At 44.7% G+C, this 21,085-nt stretch overlaps 1 long non-coding RNA gene across 2 annotated transcripts in view; it reads right to left on the bottom strand.

Annotated features, from left to right (window-relative positions):
- Nucleotides 1-856: 856 nt before the first annotated feature.
- LOC141795443 (uncharacterized) overlaps nt 857-21,085 on the bottom strand; it is a 91,969-nt gene continuing 71,740 nt past the window's right edge. Inside the window, exons 3-4 of one of the 2 annotated variants that reach the window (XR_012598604.1) lie at nt 2,097-2,192; nt 857-2,004 (exon numbers count right to left, since the gene is read on the bottom strand). This is a non-coding gene — a long non-coding RNA (uncharacterized LOC141795443). The remainder of the gene's footprint in view (nt 2,005-2,096; nt 2,193-21,085) is intronic. The other variant, XR_012598605.1, reaches the window with a different exon arrangement.

The raw sequence follows: 21,085 nt of genomic DNA, 5'->3' as shown, positions 1-21,085 counted from the left end.
TCATATGTAAATGAGCCACCGCTGATACCGCCCCGCTCTTCCACGTCACTGAGAGCGGCGCCACGAGCTCCGAGTGCACAATGTTTAGAAAACAGAGAAGCTCCTTTACCGTAACATTACAGGCTAAAACAACAGGCTAACTGCAGCTAAAGTTAGCATCCTGAAGCTAACACAGAGACAGGGGGGACACTGAGGAAAAGCTCTTCCATCTGCTCCACAGCACACAGCATTTAAAATACTCACATTTCCAGGGTCCCAGGTTTGTTGGAGGATGGTTGGTAATGCGCCTGGATTCAGGACCAGTCTATTGGCTAGCCCTCTGTTGGACTGTCCAAAGTTGGAAAAGCAGTCGGCCGTGAAGTGACTAGCACACACATGCTCAGTTTTACTGAGTGTAGCTGGAACATTTCCTGATAAATGAACTCTAGACACTTAGTCTGTCTTCTTCTGAGATGGGAAGCTTGAGCATGGAGCTATGTGGCTGTTTACAGCCAGAAACAGAGCAGTGATGGCTCCTCAACTTTGGCATTCTCCAAAGACCCACACATTTCACTAAAAGACTTCATAAAGTGATTTTTGCTGAATATGGGACCTTTAAGCCCGGGCCTCTTTTTTGGCTCTCTGCTAGAGAAATGACAGACCCAAACTGAAAAGAGTAAATCTCTGCATCTACACGGTCTGTTGACCGAAGACGCATCAGTCTGGATCAGCACGTCTCCTCACAAGCTCCTTTCCATGTGCACCAGGGTGTAGGAGGCTGCTGTTATTATAAATATGGCAAACAACCGGCTGAACACAACAAACTTTATTTAACATTTGAATTCTAAAGATAATGATTCCAGGTCAGTCCGGCACAAAAATCAACTCAGTGAGGAAGACGTGAAAAGACAAACATCAGAAAAAAGCTGCTGTGTTTCTTTGAATGTTGATCTTTTTTGTTATGTTGTGAAGCAACATTTTTTCATATGATGAGTGGACTACTTCATTACACCAAGATTCAGGGATTAAGATTTGGATATGTTTAGTTTGGACATCCAGCGTTGTTACTTTGTATCCATGTTTAAAGGTTGGGAAAGCAGAGTACCCCCTCTTTAATGTTAAGAGTCCTGCCTCCTGATTGGTCAGTTACAGAAAGGAGCCACTGATGAGAAATTAGTGTTTTAAAGTAGTGCTTTTTAATCGTTAATCTACAACTTACTGAAATACGTAAATACAGTATTTTGAGATGTGTAACTACTGTGAGTCCTGCACTGATCAATAAACCTGATTATCAGCTTTAACGATGACAGCTGGTGGCCTCTTCCTATCATCTGAGTGTTTAAAGACTAACAGTTCCTCTTCGTCTCCTTCCTTTTAACCTTTTTCCTCTTCTTCCCCTCAGCTGCTCTCAGTTCAGAGCGTTTTCATCTGGACGGGTGGCGCTCTAATCCGAGCTGACGCTCCTCTGCGGCTCTGCTCTCTGTCCCTGTTGTTCTCTCTCATCTCTCTATCTGATCCTGGAGCCTCGTCCCGTCTCTGAGCCAGAGATATGTGCTGACGCCACTCAGGACAGGCCGCCGTGACCTTCAGAAAACAGGATGGTCTCTGCTCCTCTCTGCTCGTCTCTGCTCGTCTGTCAGCTTCGTTTTCTCTCCAACAGTCGTCATTGGCTCTAATTGATTTATTTTGTCTCGTCTTGGGGAAAGGAGGATAGCGTAACCTCTGACCCCCAGGAACGTCTGCCGTCCCGCAGAGCGTCTGAAGCTCTGTGACGGCCTCTGACAGATGTCAGCTGGGTGGCTGCTGTGGACGCCACCCTTCGCCTGAGGGGGACGCCCTCAGAGACGGCGGGCACACGGCGGGGCGGTCAGGCTGCAGCTTGATTGTCATTGTGGCGTTGAGTTTGTGACAGCGTGTGCGTCTCTCCCTGATGTGTGCAGCTCGTGTCCTGAAGACAGCAGCTAAATTATGCTGTGTGGTTTTCTGTGTGTCGGCCTGGAGGAGAGGAGCGCCGGGAGCGGGAACCTGAATGAATTACTCATGAGAGTAAAGTGCATGCTTTCCCTTCCCCTCACACACACACACACACACACACACCCCATTTCATTTCCTCTAACCTCCTTTTCCTCCTTTGCCTCCTCCTTTGTTCTTCCCTCGTGTCCTTGCAGCGCTCGTCCCAGACGCAGCGTCCTGGTCCAGACGTGAAGTGGTTTCTGTGGAAAGGTAAAACAAACACTCGTGTTTAAACTGGAGCACATTATCAGGAAGGTGCCCTCTGAGACGGCTAATCAACACACACTTCCTGTTTACACACGTAATCCATCTGCTGTGTGTCACATGACCTGTTCAAACACAGAGACGGTAAATAAAGAGTCAGAGGAGCGTCTTTAAACGCCGTTTCATGTGGCGCAGTGAGTTTATAGAGGACTTCACAGAGACATAAAACTGCCTGGCTCCGTGTCCCCGTCTCTTCATCAGGCCTCTCCACGCCGTCTCCGTCTCTTCATCAGGCCTCTCCACGCCGTCTCCGTCTCTTCATCAGGCCTCTCCACGCCGTCTCCGTCTCTTCATCAGGCCTCTCCACTTCATCCCCTGAACATGAACTTTATAAACTGTGGGACGTTCAGGCCAAATACAGGCTGTTTCAGAGGACACTGACACGCTGCTGGGCTTCGTTCACTAACAGGAGTTTTTACAGAGCTGTAAGTGTCACATTCTTTCACACAGCTCCAGAGCCGCTCACGCTACTGTTAGCTTTCACTTTAACAACGCTCTGATCAGAGATACACGACTTCTCCTGTCTGGTTATCTTTTAGGAGGAGGTCTTTCCAACACTGACTTCATCCTCTAAACCGAGTCTTTCATAAACCCTGCTCCTTCACACTGCAAATCTGTTCGACGGTGCCATAGATCAGAGGTCTGCAACTTTTACTTTCATAGGACCCATTTTTCCTCAGCTCACCTGGATTAAAGTCATTCAGGAGCCACAGAATCTACTTTATCTTATCGATACAGACGATAAAATGTCTAAAAAAAATTCTGTACAAAGGAAAATCTAGTGATTAGTTATCTAAAAGAGAAGTTGTTCAACTCTAGAAGTTTGTACATGTGACGTCACTTTTTTTTTTTGGGTTTGAATTAGCGTATTTATTATACATTTTTAATAAATTTGCAATGTATGCATTTGCATTTGTGAATTTCTCCTCGGGGACAAATAAGTATTTTCTATTTTATTCTAAATGCAGATTTACAATGTACAAATTTCGGTTTGCACATGTGACGTCAGTTTTTATTTTTAATAAATTTTGCAATTAAAATAATAAAATAATTTTTTAAAAAAAGCAAAATATTTCAAAAAGTTGCAAAATAGACCAAAAATAAAAAAATAAATTAAATTTTAAAAATGTGCAAAAATTTTGTAAAAACTTTGAAATTTCGAAAATTTGCAAAAATTTCAAACAATTTCGAAATTTCTAAATTTCTAAAATAAAATGAAATGTAAGGAATTTGCAAAAAAAAAAAAAGTAAAAATTTTTAAAATAATACTTGAATTCGAAAACATATATTGATCATTTTGCTCAACTCATTTCTTGTTGTTAGCTAATAGGGATGGGTACCAAATTAGGTACTTTCATAGGTACCAACCGAATTCTGACAAAAGTACCAAGTACCTATTCATGTAAAACCAAAAGGTACCATGTTTAGGTACCTGAATGCATCCTTGTGACTGTGAGGGAGTGGGAGAGTAGGAGATTTTCCATGCTGAACATGAACACAACATTACAAAGTTATTAAGTGAAGAATAAATATGTGTTGTTGAAAAAAAAATATATCTAATTACTAAACAAATTGATTTTTTTTTCCACATAAACACAAAAAGTACCTAAAAGTGGTACCGTTGAGTACTGGTACCATTTGCCAGGTACTGGGCTTGGATATTATATTGTTTCAGATGTGAAAGGTACCCATCTCTATTACCTAATGTTTTGCCTCATATCAATCATGTATATTAATCTGGCTCACAGAATTAAAATCAGTATTTTCTTCCAGATGAGTCTTTTTGTAGATGTAGTTATCTTCCCAGGGCTGTAAAACTTGAGGTTAGCCACAGGTGCATGGAAAGTTGGTGGGCTGTTGATGTTGTAGGAGGTGAAGTAGAGCGGTGGCAGGCTTTATTGACAGATGGGATGAAGATTTAGTTCAACTAAATGTTAACACAGGATTTTATTTAGTGTCAGTGTCTTTAATCATCAATACCCTCTGTAAGATAAATAACTATTCCTTTTTGAACATGTTTGATGCTGTTTATGTTGAATCCTGCACTGACCCAAACTGCAGACTCCAACACAAATGAGCAGATTATGATCATCAGCGTGAAAGAAAGAGGAAAAACTGGGATCTGGAGATGTTTTAGGATCCTCCATTCAGCTGAGGGTGAAGGCTGGAAACTGGAGAGGAGCACTCCTCACTGAGTCAGCAACAAGTGTCTTTCTCTTTCTTCTTAATCTGGACATGTTAAAACGCCAACACGCGGCGTTAAGAGGAAGCATCACTCCTGTGTGTGCACACGTGGCCCCGTCTGACCTCCAGCTACAGCGACTGTTGTAGCTCAACACTCTAACTTTTCTCTGCCCTTTCCTTCTTCTGTCCTTCCTCGCCGTGTTTCAGGAAGAAAGGTTAAAGCTGCTCAAACAGGAAGAAGCTGGTGTTGATGAAGAGGAGTCTCAGAGTGTTTCAACCTCAGTATCTGCACAGCCACACGTGTCCCTCCTGCTCCGCCCCACAGGGAGTGATACAGACGCAGATGTCCAGTGGACCAAAGCGCCGTTAAGCTCCGAGCCACAAACCAGGGATTGATTTGATTGTATTGTTCTCACTCCAGTCATTCCAGCTGGAAACGGCGTCTGGAGACAGAGTGCATGGTGGGAAACACTGAGCTGACTTTATGTAACCCTCAGAAGACGCCTTTCAAAGCGACTCTGTTCAAAGGGAAGTGACTGAGAGGAAACACAGCCTCTCATGTTCCTCCTCTAAAGGTGGAAATGTAACCTGAGCTTGTTTACTGAAGCAGCGACAGCGACAGCGACCATCCCTCCATGAAACCCACACCGCCGACAGCCGACAGCCGACAGCTGACAGAGGAAGAGGAAGAGGTGGGATTATAATCCAGGAGTCTCTCTCTCAGACAGCCATCCATCCCAACCTGTCATCACATCCTCATCTCCATCTGTTATCTCTTCAGTATCCTTCACGACCGTCTCATTATCACTTTCTGTTTCCCTGATGTGTCACTGATCTGCCAGGCGATGAATAGTCATAACTTTCCATAAACGCTGCTCGTTTTTCATCGCCGCGCCGTCACAGCGAGCAGCCTGGATGTGTTGGACAAACACTTACAATAACAAATGGTCCTGGTTTGGGTGAGGACAGCTAAATGGCCATCAGCTGGGGGAAGCCCATAAAATCAGCCTCTGATAGATCGCTGGGGTGTGCTGGGCCGAGGCACGCTCACAGGTTTATGGGCGTGGGCTGAAACAGCCGCTGCAGAGATGGATGAGAGCAGGGGCTGCTGGGTAGACGTGGGATATGATGGAGAGAGTAAACAGGAAAAGTGCCGATGTGCCCTGCAGACAGATGGATGGGGTCTGGCGGCCCGGAAACTTCCAGGAAATGTGTTGTCCCATTAATGTTGCTGGAGGGTCATTTTCAGTGACTCTGTTGTTGAAAAGACCGGCTGCTGTCCAGACCACTGGGACGCTCAAGGAGCGCAGAGATGCTGGCTCATAGACTTATCAATGCCTTTTGATTTATTTATTTAATTACCTATATTTATTTATTCATTTATTTAATCATTTACTTATATATTTATTTATTTGATTATTTTTTTCATTTATTTATTTACCTATATTTATTTATTTATTTATTTATTTATTTATTTATTTTATCTATTTATTTACTTATATATTTTTTATTTACTTATATATCTATGTATTTATAATTATTTTTCATTTATTCATTCACGTATATATATATTTATTTACTTATTTTTTATTATTTTTCATTTATTTATTTACCTATATATTTATTTATTTACTTATTTTTTATTATTTTTCATTTATTTATTTACCTATATATTTATTTATTTATTTGATCTATTTATCTACTTATATATTTTTTATTTACATATATAGTTATGTATTTATAATTATTTTTCATTTATTTATTCACGTATATATTCATGTATACAGGCATTACGTTGGCAGCTCGGGGGCCTTAAAGTTATACAATGCAAGTGGAGACTGTAAAAAAAATTTGACGTTTTCTTGCTTGGTTCAAAATGAGGTACCCATCAAAACTGCTCCCCCTGGTGGCTGCCTGCAGAATAGGTAAAAAGCAGTGGCGGACTAAGACTGAAAAACAGCCCAGGACTTTGACTCAGCCCAGCCCACAACAACGGGACACATCGGTAGACCGGCAACCCCCTTTACAGCATCGGCCGTCAACAGACCACAATCTTTAAATCCTCCAACATCGCTGTCTGGCACTGTCCCTCGTTCGAGCAGCGTGGCATGATCTATATCATGTCCACCGGCCCACTGGGGAAATCCCCGGTATCCCCATACGCTAGTCCGCCCAAAAAAGAATCCATCTCCCCAGTCATTCCAGATGGGCTGTGGTCAAACTGTAAAAAATTAAAACACCTGGTAGAAATGTTTCTCACGTCTGATTGTTGTGGTGATTTGAAGATATCATTTGGCTGCTTTTTGTTCAGGTTTACTGAAAAGTTTTGTTTACATTAGTTATTAGAGGTTAAAAAGGGATTAAAAATGAGGCTTCACGTCACATTTAACAATGATTGACAGCTAACGCTCTGGTGTTTTTTTTTTCAGGGATTATAAAATCTGTCAGTAGGTAGAGTCAAGAAGAGATTAGACCTTTCTCTTAGAGAAAAAAATAATATTTTTGTCACCTGGCTTCAAATTCTCTCTGAGTCCCTCACAGTCTCTCCTGCTAATGGCTGCACTTGGGGTATTTTGGCTTCAAATTTGTCCAGTGGTGAACACACACTTTATTTATCTATTTATTTATTTCATCTATTTATTTACTTATATTTTTTTATTTACTTATATATTTATGTATTGAGTTAATTTTTTCATTTATTTATTCACATACATATTTATTTATTTACTTATTTATTATTATTTTTCATTTATTTATTTATGTATATATTTATTTATTTACTTATTTATTATTATTTTTCATTTATTTATGTTTATATTTATTTACTTATTTATTGAAAAATAATATTTTTGTCATCTGGCTTCAGATTCTCTCTGCGTCCCTCACAGTCTCTACTGCTAATGGCTGCACTTGGGGGTATTTTGGCTTCAAATTTGTCCAGTGGTTAACAGCGGAGCCACGGTGTCTGTATAAAGTCCATGGTGGAGATTATTGTGATTGTTTAAGAAGCATCTGAAAAGCATCTGAAAGTTAACAGTGATGTGTTCTTGGGATGAAGTGTCTTTATAAATTAGTGATATTAACATTTGGTTTGGGACGTTATGTTTGTTTACGCGTCAGAAACTAGCGTATTTTTCTTTATTTGCTCTGCTAATGCTACACAACAAGTGAAGCTGTGTTTATGTCTGGATTTCTCCTCCTGTTAATGTTGTATTTACAGATCCACGACACTGTCTGATCAGTGGCTGTTTGATATTAATGTCACAGATCATTGCTCCTCATTCAGTCGCTCTCCATCCATCCTGCTGTTATACGAAGGACACAGGAAAGGATGGACTGGATAAAGTGTCCCAGCGTTGTTGCTTCAACAGACAGTTCTGTAAAAGTTTCTTTAAAAGTCTTTTTTTTATTTTGTTTGTTTTTTTTTCTATTTCTTCTCTAGTGGATGTGCTGTAGAGGTTTTCAGGGGCCATCAGGATCAAAGTGAACCCCAGGAGTTAGACTCTGGAGCTGAGCAGACTATGAGGTTAGCGTTGGTTTAGCTCCTCTCCTCTCCTCTCCTCTCCTTTCGTCTCCTCTCCTCTCCTCTCCTCTCCTCTCCTCTCCTCTCCTCTCCTCTTCCCTCCTCTCGTCTCCTCTCCAGTGAGAGCCGGCAGCAGCAGGCGTCTGAACGAACTCTCCATGATGTGATGATTTCCTCTCACGCTGCTCTTAAGAGCTCCTCTCTGTTATCAGGATGCTCTCCACAGCTCTGTCTGCTCCTCTCTTGTAAAACTCGTTGTCAATCTAATTACTGTGACCATCTGTAAAGTGGCTGTGTGATCCGCGCTGTGATAGCGCTGGAGAATAATGAGATGAATGGGCTCCACAGAAATTAGATCTGAGTGTATAAAATATTAGATAAGTCAGAGCCGAGCGCGCTGCACGACCACTTTAATCCACGGTCAGAGGAATGTTCCGGTAAGTGTCAAACGCCGCGACGCAGAGGGTTTCTGAGTGCAGTCTGCAAGTGCACTGTGTCTGATGAGTTTACGCTGTAGCTCTGTGTGTGTGTGAGTGTGTGTGTGAGAGTGTGTGTCCTGAGGGTGTTGAATAAGTAATGCAGAGGCGCCTAATGAAAGATAATGTCTAGTTAATGATCTGTCAAAATGAAGTGTTTTCTCATTGAGGAAGGATCATCCCAGGCTTTAATTTCCACCCTGCGACTCGTTCTGGAGGATATTACTTCACTGTGTGCAAAGTATGCACACACACACTCCAACATACAGCACACACACACACACACACACAGTAAGCACACAAACAAAGCATTTGGACAAAGGCGTCTGAATGCAGAGTGCGTCGTGCTGATCCGGGGCCGGTGAATGTGCTGGTTTGTTTGTGTTTATAGCGAGGAGCGCCGAGGCGTCTCATCAACCACTCCAGCTGCCGGCGGATTAACAGAGGAGATGGAAACACAGCACAACAGAGCGAGCCACCCATAAATGGCCATCCAGCCAACAGCAGCTACGCAGAGAGGATTAGCCTCTGCTTTATTCAACACACACCACAGTCAGGAAGAGCTCGCTGCTAATCTGAGCCAAAGATTTCCTCCTCGGAGAGGCCGAGCCCCTTCACAGGCACACCGCGCACAGCAAGCCGCGCACGCAGAGCTCAGAGCGGCGTGATGATGGAGACGAGACTGTGTTTGCAGACGGGGATCACACTCTCATGAAAACAAAGAGCAATCAGACAAGAGAACACACACACTCACACACACTTACTCACACACACACGCAGCTTCGAGCAGAGGGAAAACAATTACGCTCAGAGAGGTCAGACGTAAGTCAGGCCACCGTTTAATGCCAGAGAGGACGAAATGAAATCCATTTAACTCACGGCACCACGTGGGCGTAAGAGCAGAAAATACAAGAGAAGCTGAGTTTGTCTCTTTGTTCATCTGTGAGTCTGTTGGGATCAGCCAGATCGCTCATGTCTACCAAAGATCGACTGATACCGATTATCAGGAGTGAAGGAGGCTGGTAACTGATACCTGGGGCTGATATTCATTTACAGTAAAAGTGAAAATATTGGCGTAAAAATTTGGGATGATACTAACTCCAACACTTAACTTTGTTTAATCACAGAGTGGCAGCGGCTCACTCAGAAGTTAGTTTGGTCATCATTGGATCATTTCTGTCAAACTTGAACAGCTTTTCAAGATCAGATGAAAAACTTCAAGATTTTTGACTTTAAAAATCAAGAGAGTCCTGGAAGGTGTGTAGGTCTGAAGGAGATCAGAAAGGTACGGAGGTGTGAGGTTATTGTAGACACTGTGGTGTTTGACTGGCAGCCAGAGCAGCTGGTGGAGAACAGGAGAGATGTGATCTGCAGAGGAGGGTCTAATGATGAGATCTGGACCAGTTGGAGTTTATGGAGAAGCTTGAGCAGTAGACCAGAAAGAAGGGAATTACAGAAGTCTAAACAGGGGGTTGATGAGGGTGGGGGTGCTGGTGGGTGTTAGAGACAGGCGCAGATGGTGGATGTTGGGAAGGTGGATATATGCTGACTGAGGGGTGATGTTGATCTGAGCTTTGAAAGATGGAGTCCTGTCAAAGATGACACCCAGGCCCTTTACTGTAGGGGAAGGAGGGACCATAGAGCTGTCACTGGTTACTGCTCTAAGACTGCAAGTGAAGTTCAGCTTCCCCTAAAATGTCCCTAAAAAGTGTTGATGTGTTCTGCTGTGTGAACATTTCATTGATAAAATCTGAGCTAGAATTCCTTCATCTTTAGTTCAGAATCAGCTCCTATCACAGGTAACTGGCTCCACCTCCTTCTCCTTCATCCTCGCAGCGTCTCAGCGCTTTGACACAGTCGGACGCTGAGTGTCTTCTGACTTCAGCGGGGAAGCGTAGAGTGGGTTGTTCCACTGTGGAAACTGGACGGTCATTGGATAAACGCTGGGCTTTGTCCCGCCCATCGGACGCTCAGCGTCTCTGGGGGTCTATGAGGCAGTGGGCTGGCCTGGACGCTGGGCTTCTGCATGATGATTGGATGATCTGTCTGAGGCTGAATCCCTTTTTGATTGACAGTGAAATGAGCCAGTCAGAGATATTGAAGTATAACCCTCCACCAGAGCATCTTCTCAGTTTAACAGTCAGTTGTTCTGGACTGATCCGGAGGTTTTATTGATCCTCAGTGAGTTTACTTTTCTTAAAAATGACGAGTGTTGTGTTTTAAGTATGTAGGCTGGAAAAAAATGAGCTTCCCCTCCTTCACTGTTGACTGAATCGTTTGTACCCACTGTAGATTATTTAGATCTTTGTGTAAAAAGCCAAAGCTTCCTCTTTACTGCTCAAAGATTAAGCCGACTCCTTCGTTTTCTGGGCTCCTCTTGTTTCAACAAGTCAAATTTCCACCACTTCAGCTCTGACATTCACAGAGGTAAAGGTGTAATCATTTCCAGCCCACGACTCGGCTTCGACTCGTGACATTTGATGTGCAGCGTGTTCAGGCTGGGTTCATTTCTCACAGCTTCCTGTAGCGGTTATATAACCTTCCTTCACAGGAGCAGCCGTGCATGGAGTACAACACGAGACATGAATAAACTACAACCACGGTTTCTCATTATGTCAGTCACTGAAGCACACCGCTGACCTCTGCTCTGCTAATGTGGCGCTAATGCTAGGCTAATGTAGCCCTGTGAAAACCTCCTGCAGTGTGTACACACAGGAAGGGAAACAGCCAGGCAGGCGTACACACAGAGCTCAGGCATCAGGTGTGTGAGGAGTGTGTTTACCGTGTTAGAAACGTCACGTGAAGACAGAACAAGGAGGAAATAAAACATACATCATTTCGCTCTGAGGTTAACGCACGAGCTCAGCCTTTAGAAACGCTGCTGGTCATTCAGAGCGAGCTGCAGACTCATTTATATTCACACGCTTTTCACTTTGATTATTCATTCCATTTAACAATTACTCTGTGAAAGCGCTCGGCTCCAGTCTCACCTGTGGCCATCGATCCAAAGAGCAGCGCGCTCCCTGATCAATGCGCTTTGTCGGCCACACGGCCGCCTCCCCGCGTGTCATCCCACTTAAGACTGGCATTTACTCCGAGGGGTCGATACCGTAACAAACTGGTGAAGTGTCATGGCTTTAATTTATTCAAATCATGTCCCCGACCAGCACCAGGCAATGAAAACACTTTCCCACCCCAGCGCCTGAATGTGAGCAAACTTTCAGCCCCCAGGCGTCCATCTGTCCCTAAATGCCAGCCCCGTCTGTCTGTGTGTGTGTGTGAGCTGGAGTGTGTGTTTTCTGACTTATAATGACCCAGCAGTAGAGGATACACACGGGATGTGTGGAGGACAACTGGTGGGAAGCAGAGACAGTTTCCACAGCCCACACAGATCCTCCACCAGAGTTTTCTTCATGAGCTGCTGATCGACGGTCTGAGCGACCTTTCTCATTTCCCCCTGTAAACTCCTTAAAGGATGATTTTATTCATCCATCGATGTTGATATTTACCACAATAAAACTCAAATAACTGTTTTGTGAAGCGTAAATGCTCCGTTACTCATCAGTGAGTTGTGCAGACGTCAGAAGGTTGTTATTGAGTTGGTTTATTTGAACATGACAAATGATGTGAAGAAAATTATAAAACTACCTTAAAGGAATAAAACAGGAACATCTATATACTTTATCAGAGGACATGTTGCAAGTGATTCACTCAGACTGCATGCTAATTGCTAACAGGAGCAAACCTCCCTCTTTAAATGAGGGTTCAGCGCATGCTAGCTGCTGTCACCATCAAGACTTTGGAGAGCAGAGCGACGGTAAAGGAAAAATTAAGTTTGAAGCCATGGAGGTGGGGAAAGTGAGGTATCCACGCTACAATGACCTCAGCTGTTTGTGTGTGACACTGTGCCAGTTTGCAGCTGCCTTTCAAACGTGCTGAATAGTGTGAGCTGAGAAGCTTGGCTTTCAGGGAGGAGCTCGGAGTAGAGCCGCTGCTCCTCCGCGTTGAGAGGAGCCAGATGAGGTGGCTCGGGCATCTGATGAGGATGCCTCCTGGACGCCTCCCTGGCGAGGTGTTCAGGGCACGTCCCACCAGGAGGAGACCCCGGGGCAGACCCAGGACACGCTGGGGAGACTACGTCCCTTGGCTGGCCTGGGAACATCTCAGGATCCCCCTGGAAGAGCTGGACGAAGTGGCTAGGGAGGAAGAAGTCTGGACTTCCCTGCTTAGGCTGCTGCCCCCGCGACCCGACCTCGGATAAGCGGAGGAAGATGGATGGATGGATGGATGGATGGATGGATGGATGGATGGATGGATGGATGGATGGATGGATGGATGGATGGATGGATGGATGGATGGATGGAAAGTTCAGAGTAACACGGAGTAGCAGGGTGATAGACGCAAACTGAAGGCGTGTAATTGTTTTTAGGAGGAGAGGACGACATCTGGACTTTGATTTAGGAGAATCTCAGCAGGATGGTGAGTCACTGAAAACCTTTCAGCTGAGGGACGAGAAGCTTCCTGTAAGCCTGACGGAAACACATTTTGTCACTTTATTGAAAGTACAGGACAAAAACACTACCTGTCTCTTCCTGAAAGTTTGTCGTTGTCACGTTAAAAACAGAGAAATGATAATAGAAGTTACTTCAGTTTATCAGTTTTAGTCTGAGTTCTTCTCTTTTCTTACCATTATCCAAACAGTGTGTGGTGAAAAACCAGTTCTTTACTGGAGGTAAACATGAGCAAACCCAAAGACAGTGCAGTGAATAAACTACAGAAAGAAAGAGGTAATTTACTGTCAATGATTCCTGGCTTTTAAAAAGAAAAACAGGAAAGAGAGAGACGACGGGCCCTCAGGTGAGTTAATTGTCCTCTCACAGACATTTAATGGCTTGCTGGCACATGTAATTGGGCTCCACTTTCTGTCAGCACTCAGTGACATAATTACTCCTCTATAGGAGCCGTACTGAGACACACAGCGCTGACGGTAATGAAGCGTATGGAGAACACAGGCTTTTCATTTACAGTCTGTGGCTAATAAGAGGAGATATAATGGTCTCAGATATAAAATAAACCTCCTTCCTCACTCCCAGCTGGCCTCAGGGGTCCAGGGATGAGGGCTCATCATCAGCTGTTGGACTTTAAAGCTCCCATCTCCTGCTCCTTTCCTGCAGTTTAATCTGGATCATTGGTGTCTTCATGAAATGGTAGTAACATGTTTTGGTCCAAAAAGCCAATAAATCAAGCACAGCAGCATTGTTTCCAGGCTCTCATAGCCCCTCTGTTCAGAACGCTCTGATTTAGTGGGCGTGGCCTTCATATGTAAATGAGCCACCGCTGATACCGCCCCGCTCTTCCACTTCACTGAGAGCGGCGCCACGAGCTCCGAGTGCACAATGTTTAGAAAACAGAGAAGCTCCTTTACCGTAACATTACAGGCTAAAACAACAGGCTAACTGCAGCTAAAGTTAGCATCCTGAAGCTAACACAGAGACAGGGGGGACACTGAGGAAAAGCTCTTCCATCTGCTCCACAGCACACAGCATTTAAAATACTCACATTTCCAGGGTCCCAGGTTTGTTGGAGGATGGTTGGTAATGCGCCTGGATTCAGGACCAGTCTATTGGCTAGCCCTCTGTTGGACTGTCCAAAGTTGGAAAAGCAGTCGGCCGTGAAGTGACTAGCACACACATGCTCAGTTTTACTGAGTGTAGCTGGAACATTTCCTGATAAATGAACTCTAGACACTTAGTCTGTCTTCTTCTGAGATGGGAAGCTTGAGCATGGAGCTATGTGGCTGTTTACAGCCAAAAACAGAGCAGTGATGGATCTTCAACTTCAGCGCCCACTCCCCACTGCAAACAGCTGGTTTTAGGTCAGGATTTTACATTCACAAGCTCTACTAAGAACAGGTTTGGTCATTAAATATCACATTTTGTGGGCTGGGAGGAAAGACAAAGACCCACACATTTCACTAAAAGACTTAATGAAGAGATTTTTGTATAATATGGGACCTTTAAAGAACGGGTACTGGGATTTTCTTCTGGTACCCTGGTAGCAGGTTTACATGATTACAGTTTAAAGAATCCACTTTTCCTCTCCCTTTAAACCCTTATTCCAGCTTCTGTCAGAAACACTTTATTTCATGTGACTGTCTCTTTAAGGCTGCCTGCTCTATGGTCCCCCTTCCCTCTGATTGGTCGGCTCTACGGAAGCCTGTTGGGGGCAGGGTTATGTCTCGTAAAGGTCTCATAATACCCCTCTCTTAAAGGATGATGAAAAAGCGTCTCTAGTACCAGCTCCTGACAAATAAAATGACACAACACCCAAACTTACAGAGCTAAATGTCATTGGTGATGTCACTGACTGCCTCGGCTCTTTTTTTTTAAATTCTCGCATCAAAGAGGAGCTTCACGCTCTTTGTGTTTGAGAACCGTCTGCACAGATCTTAAAGTCTTGTCAGAGAGTTTCTTCCTAAATGAGGCTGCAGCACAGACCCTGCTTTAACCTTGCATCAAGCAGAAAAAAAAACTGACACGTCCCCGTTCGGCGCTGACAGCGACACGTTTTACCCGACAGACAGCGCCATGTCTCCATCCATCAGAGGCCGCGTCAGTCACAGAGACGGACGCTCAGACGATTGTTTCAGACGGCTCTGCTGGGAGCAACACGTCACGTCATGGTCAAAGAGCAGCCTCACACACACACACACACACACACACACACACACACACACACACACACACACACACACACACACACACACACACACACACACACACACACACAGAGGAGATTTACTGGTGTGCTTTTGGCCACAGGGTAAACAATGATTTTGAGGTATTTCTCACTAACGATCTTGTATTCTTTAAAGCCGGCTCACACACGTACAGTAATGAGATTCAGGCGTCTGATTAGTCACAGCAGCCATTAGCAGAGATTTGTAGTTAGAGTCCCCGAATCTTTAACACCACGCCGCTGCACCGGCGCCCATTAGCTGCAGATATTTATGTTTGATTAGAGCAGCAGAGCCGGGGTCGTTTGTTCTCCTAATACAGACGCTTCAGCAGCTCCCACAGCCAGCGCTGAGCCAAAGCTTCAGCTCAGAGTGTTTGGAAAGAGCTCATTTAAAGACAGTTTCGCCCTAAATCATCGCGCTGCAAGGAGAACAGGAGAAGAGGAGAAACAAAACGAAGAAATCCAAACATGATGACGAGGCGGTATGCACTATATGCGGTGCATAGGGGTGCTGAGCTAGAGGGGGCGCCAAAGCGATGGGGAGGAAATTATTTTGAGTCGGCATCTTCTGTATTTGACAGCTGTTTGTGTAAACGATACGATCGATAACAGAGGCACGTCGGCACGTCACTGATCAGCGCCCCTCCGCTCCTTCAACCCCTCCCATCCGCCCCGATCATGCGCGCGTGTGTGGAGGGCGGGACAATAGGCGCACACGTTTTCTTCTCACAGGCAGTCAAAGATGGACAGGCAAAGAAGAAAGCTCTGATATTGTTACAGAGTACAAACTGACGTTCAGATGTCAAAATTTCATACGTCCACAACAGAGAATGATGTCATTAAATCATCGTTAAATTATTTTGTTGTTGTGAATTAAGGTGGTCACCTACTGTAAGGTGAAAGTTGGTGATCTAAAATAGTCTGTAATCAAATTGTTTTACTTTGTTAGTCCTTGAATAAATAAGATTTATACATGTTTACATTATATATATTATATTTATTATTATTATTTATTTTATTTTATTTATTTATTTATTTATTTATTTATTTATTGGAGGGGGGGGCTGTAATGTGTCTGCATCATTGAATGTAAAAAAATGGACGTCATCTTGCTCAGCTTGAAGTGAGGTCTCCTCAAAAACTGCTCCCCCTGGTGGCTGGCAGCAGTATAGGTCAAAAAATCCATCTCCCCAGTCATTCCAGATGGGCTGTGGTCAAACTTTAAAAAATTAAAACACCTGGTAGAAATGTTTCTCACGTCTGATTGTTGTGGTGATTTGAAGATATCATTTGGCTGTCTTGTATCCAAGTCCTCTTTTTTCTGAAAAGTTTAGTTTTCATTAGTTATACGAGGTTAAAAACGAGGTTTTACGTCACATTTAACGATGATTAACAGCTGACGTTCTCATGTATTTTTTTCGGGGATTGTAAAATATGTCTGGAGGTTGAGTCAGGAAGAGATTAGACTCTCGAAAAAAAAAATATATATATATATTTTTGTCACCCAGCTCCACTCAGATTCTCCCAGAATCCCTCACAGTCTCTGCTGCGCAGACTCTGTCTGCGCCTGTGACGGAGGAATTTTGGCTTTAAACCGTACAATGATAAATGGCATTGCCACGCTGTCCACTCTATAAACAGGCTTTGGACTGCATCCCCCCCAGAAAGTAGGTAGCTGCGCCCCTGCACAAAGCATCAGAGGGAGACTTCCAGACCTGCTTGTTTCATGTCTGACTAACGGCAGCAGCAGCTTCATGAAGATCTACATGAGTTGTTTCACGGCTGGATGGCTTCAGGGAGGAGGCGAATGAAAAAAGGAGTAAACAGATCAAAGAAACCTGAAAAACACCTTTCTGGAAAGATCCAGCCACTGAAAGAGGAGAAAATAAGAAACACAGAGAGGTGTAACAGGGAAAATAGAGCTGGCAGGGGTTAGAGGAGAAAGATAAAGGGTTGGAGAGGATGGAAAAGCAGCGGCGGCGGTGGTGGTGGCGGTGGCGTGCTCAGGGAGTAAGCAGAGCTCAAGGCTGGCGATGACAGGTAATCACTCAAACACAATAAGCTCTGACAGCACAAGAAACGTGTCGAGGAGAAAAATCCCCCACGCAAACAAGCAGCAGCTCTCAGAGTGACACACACACACACACACACACACACACACACACACACACACACACACACACACACACACACACTCTTTGTGTGACTGAAGGATCAGGAAACAGCAACTTTCCCCTCAGAAATGATTTGTTAATACTCAGACGCTCCGGGGTTTAGCGCCCGCTGCACGTCCAGCGTTTGATGGATTAGAGCTCGTTAGGTCGACGTTCAGTCAGCGGTGATGAGTCAGACTCAATCACAAGCAGAGGTTTGAGCTGAGCCGCTGGGTATCGATACACACACAGTTACTGTTAGCCAGGGGTTTAACGTGCACACACGCTGCGTTAGCTTAGCACCGACAGCAGAAATCCAGAGCGTGCACAGTGACCTGTGCAGAGGAGCAGATGTGCTGTCCAGGAGATGAATATGCTCCACAAATAAACAGACGATCAGACGCTGTCCTCTGGAGGATTCTTGCTGGGGCACACCTGCGCTAACACACACTTTACAGCTCTCTGCTAACACACACTTTACAGCTCTCTGCTAACACACACTCCATGTCCACAGATCCATGAACAGCACACACACACAGGTGCATCATGTGTTACATAAAGCCGGAGGCGTCAGGAGCTTCTCACCCTCCACCTCAGCCAGAGACACGGAGGAAGGTGAGGAGAAGGAGCAGTGGGTGAATCCTCTAATCTGGTGAAATCAGTCATGAAGGTGTGAGGTTGGTCGTCTCTGTGTTTGGGGGCAGGAAACAGCAGCTTCCTCCGCCTGAAGCGGAGCTGAAGGTCAAACACAGCGCAGAAGATAAGCATCGCTCAGCGCCAGGTACAGGATTAACCACCGGCCCTCTGACCTCCACAGCCAGGAACTCACCTTTCATTTACACCAGAGCCGCAGACCGGACCAAACAGGAGCCGGTCTCTGAGACCTCAGAGTGTGGAGAGGTGATGGAGCCAAACGATGACAGGTGAACAGATGGAGCCGCATGAATCTACAACACACCTGACAGTCCAATCAGCCACGGATTAGAGATTAAAGCAAACAATCCACAGTCTGATTAGTTTTTACTGGAAACTGCTCTGACTTTGGAGCCAGCTCCAAGTGGACACTCAGGAAACAACAATTTACCTCCAAACTAAAACAATACAAACCACAACAGATAAGAAAAACACAGACAAAAGATAGAAATGGAAAGCAGTTAACTCAGCAGCTCAGTGTCCTCATCACCAACCAATCAGAATGAAGACAGGGCGGGATGAAACTTAATTAAACTGATGCTTTCTCACTTGAATCCCACTGAATAAATGTAAATATGACTCAAACAAACATCCATACATGTAACAGCCCTTACCTTACGTACGACACCTCTGGACTGAGTTTGGATGATTTAATGATCGCTGAGTTTCTTTAAGAGTTTTTCAATCAACACCAGGATGGAAAAAGTGTTTAACAGTAATTTATATGTAAAGGAAGATAAATAGGAAACACACTCTGTATTCAGACACAGAGTTTAATCACAGGCGATTGTTGCAGCAGGAGAAAAGTAAAGAGTAGAAACCAACAGACAAAAGATAAAGAGACAAACTAAACAGGAGGAGCATCAACGTCCACACAGAGCAGCTGATTGGCTGATAGACAGGTTCACCTGAGGACTCAACGTCATCTCTGATCCTGGGTTAAAAAACCTCTGAGGGGTCTGAATCCAGGACCACAGCTTCTGTTTCTGTTCACAGAGATACACAGACAAACGTCCTGCGGTCAAAGGACAACACGACCTTTTCAGACTGAACCTCTGTCCACACGCAGAGTGGATCAGATTCAGTCTCTAATCTTTGTACCGGCTCCAAAAAGGCCAAACTCTAATGAAGTCTGCAGATACAGAGAGGGCTGGGGCCAGGTCCTAAAGTCAGGATACTGGCTCTGACATAGTCTCTTTATTAAAGGTCCCATCTCCTGCTCCTTTCCTGCAGTTTAATCTGGATCATTGATGTCTTCATGAAATGGTAGTAACATGTTTTGGTCCAAAAAGCCAATAAATCAAGCACAGCAGCATTGTTTCCAGGCTCTCATAGCCCCTCTGTTCAGAACGCTCTGATTTAGTGGGCGTGGCCTTCATATGTAAATGAGCCACCGCTGATACCGCCCCGCTCTTCCACGTCACTGAGAGCGGCGCCACGAGCTCCGAGTGCACAATGTTTAGAAAACAGAGAAGCTCCTTTACCGTAACATTACAGGATAAAACAACAGGCTAACTGCAGCTAAAGTTAGCATCCTGAAGCTAACACAGAGACAGGGGGGACACTGAGGAAAAGCTCTTCCATCTGCTCCACAGCACACAGCATTTAAAATACTCACATTTCCAGGGTCCCAGGTTTGTTGGAGGATGGTTGGTAATGCGCCTGGATTCAGGACCAGTCTATTGGCTAGCCCTCTGTTGGACTGTCCAAAGTTGGAAAAGCAGTCGGCCGTGAAGTGACTAGCACACACATGCTCAGTTTTACTGAGTGTAGCTGGAACATTTCCTGATAAATGAACTCTAGACACTTAGTCTGTCTTCTTCAGAGATGGGAAGCTTGAGCATGGAGCTATGTGGCTGTTTACAGACAAAAACAGAGCAGTGATGGCTCTTCAACTTTGGCATATCTGCTCTGGTGGACCAATCAGGTCAGACTTGCTCCTGATTGGTCAAAAAAGGGAATCGCTGACGTCAGCAAATCCCCAAAATCCAAACAGCTGGTTTTAGGTCAGGATTTTACATTAACAAGCTCTACTGAGAACAGGTTTGGTCATTAAATATCACATTTTGTGGGCTGGGAGGAAAGACAAAGACCCACACATTTCACTAAAAGACTTCATAAAGTGATTTTTGCAGAATATGGGACCTTTAAAGTCAGAAGGGCTGTTTTTATTTTAATGATTTTTAAGCGGATGTACTTTCAAAGATGGGACGGCTGAGAGGGAAGTTACACTCTGCATCTTTTCATACCTCAGCGTCTGATCAGAAACTGTTCACTGTTCACTCTAATTTCTCCGGTAATCCCAGGAAGATTTTAATTTCCACGTCGGAGAGGTTTTCATTCTCTCAGGTACTCTCCATCTCTGCAGGGCAGCACCTCAGTTTACACACTTATTTCCACAGAGGATGAATTTCACTGAGAGCAGCACTGAGCTAAAGAAGGAGGAGACATGATGAAGAGACTGAGAATAATGACGCAGCTGACGCAGAGCTGCAGACGGGGACAGGCCGAGCTGGTAACTGAGTTAGTTTCCCCTGAAGCTGCAGAGCTTTCCCTTTGGAGCTGACCCCGGGTCTGATGAGGAGAGACAGAGACGGAGGAAAGGAAAGAGGAAAGAGGAAGAATAGTCTGACAGAGCAGGGGTCAGGAGGGAGGAGGAGGACACTGCAGAGCCAGCTCTGGAGGGAGACGGAGGAGTCAGGAGGAGTCAGGAAGCCTCACCACGAGGAGCCGAGCTGCTGGATGAGTGACAGACTAAAGAGGAGCTGAAGCTTTCTGAGATTTCACACAAAACCAGCTTAAAAAGACAGAGAGGGGAACAAATGTTGGTCCTGGACGAGTTTCAGACACAGCGAGGGTTTCAGTTTGCTCTGAACGGGATCGTGTAAGGTTGGTCAGAGGAGAAATAAAACCCACACGTAAAATCTGAGTGGAGACGGTTTCAGCGCGGTACCTGAACCTGGACAGTCTCTCACCGTGACGTGTTAATATCACAGAAATACATAAAGTTACTCCTTCAGAGTGAACTCCTCTGTGATCACAGAGAAAAAACAGGGAAACAC

The sequence above is a fragment of the Halichoeres trimaculatus genome, unplaced genomic scaffold, assembly GCF_033239565.1.
Source record: "Halichoeres trimaculatus isolate MK-OKI-2021-1 unplaced genomic scaffold, fHalTri1.1 fHalTri1_scaffold_8, whole genome shotgun sequence".
Taxonomy (NCBI): domain Eukaryota; kingdom Metazoa; phylum Chordata; class Actinopteri; order Labriformes; family Labridae; genus Halichoeres; species Halichoeres trimaculatus.
This window is presented reverse-complemented; position numbering and strand designations above follow the sequence as displayed.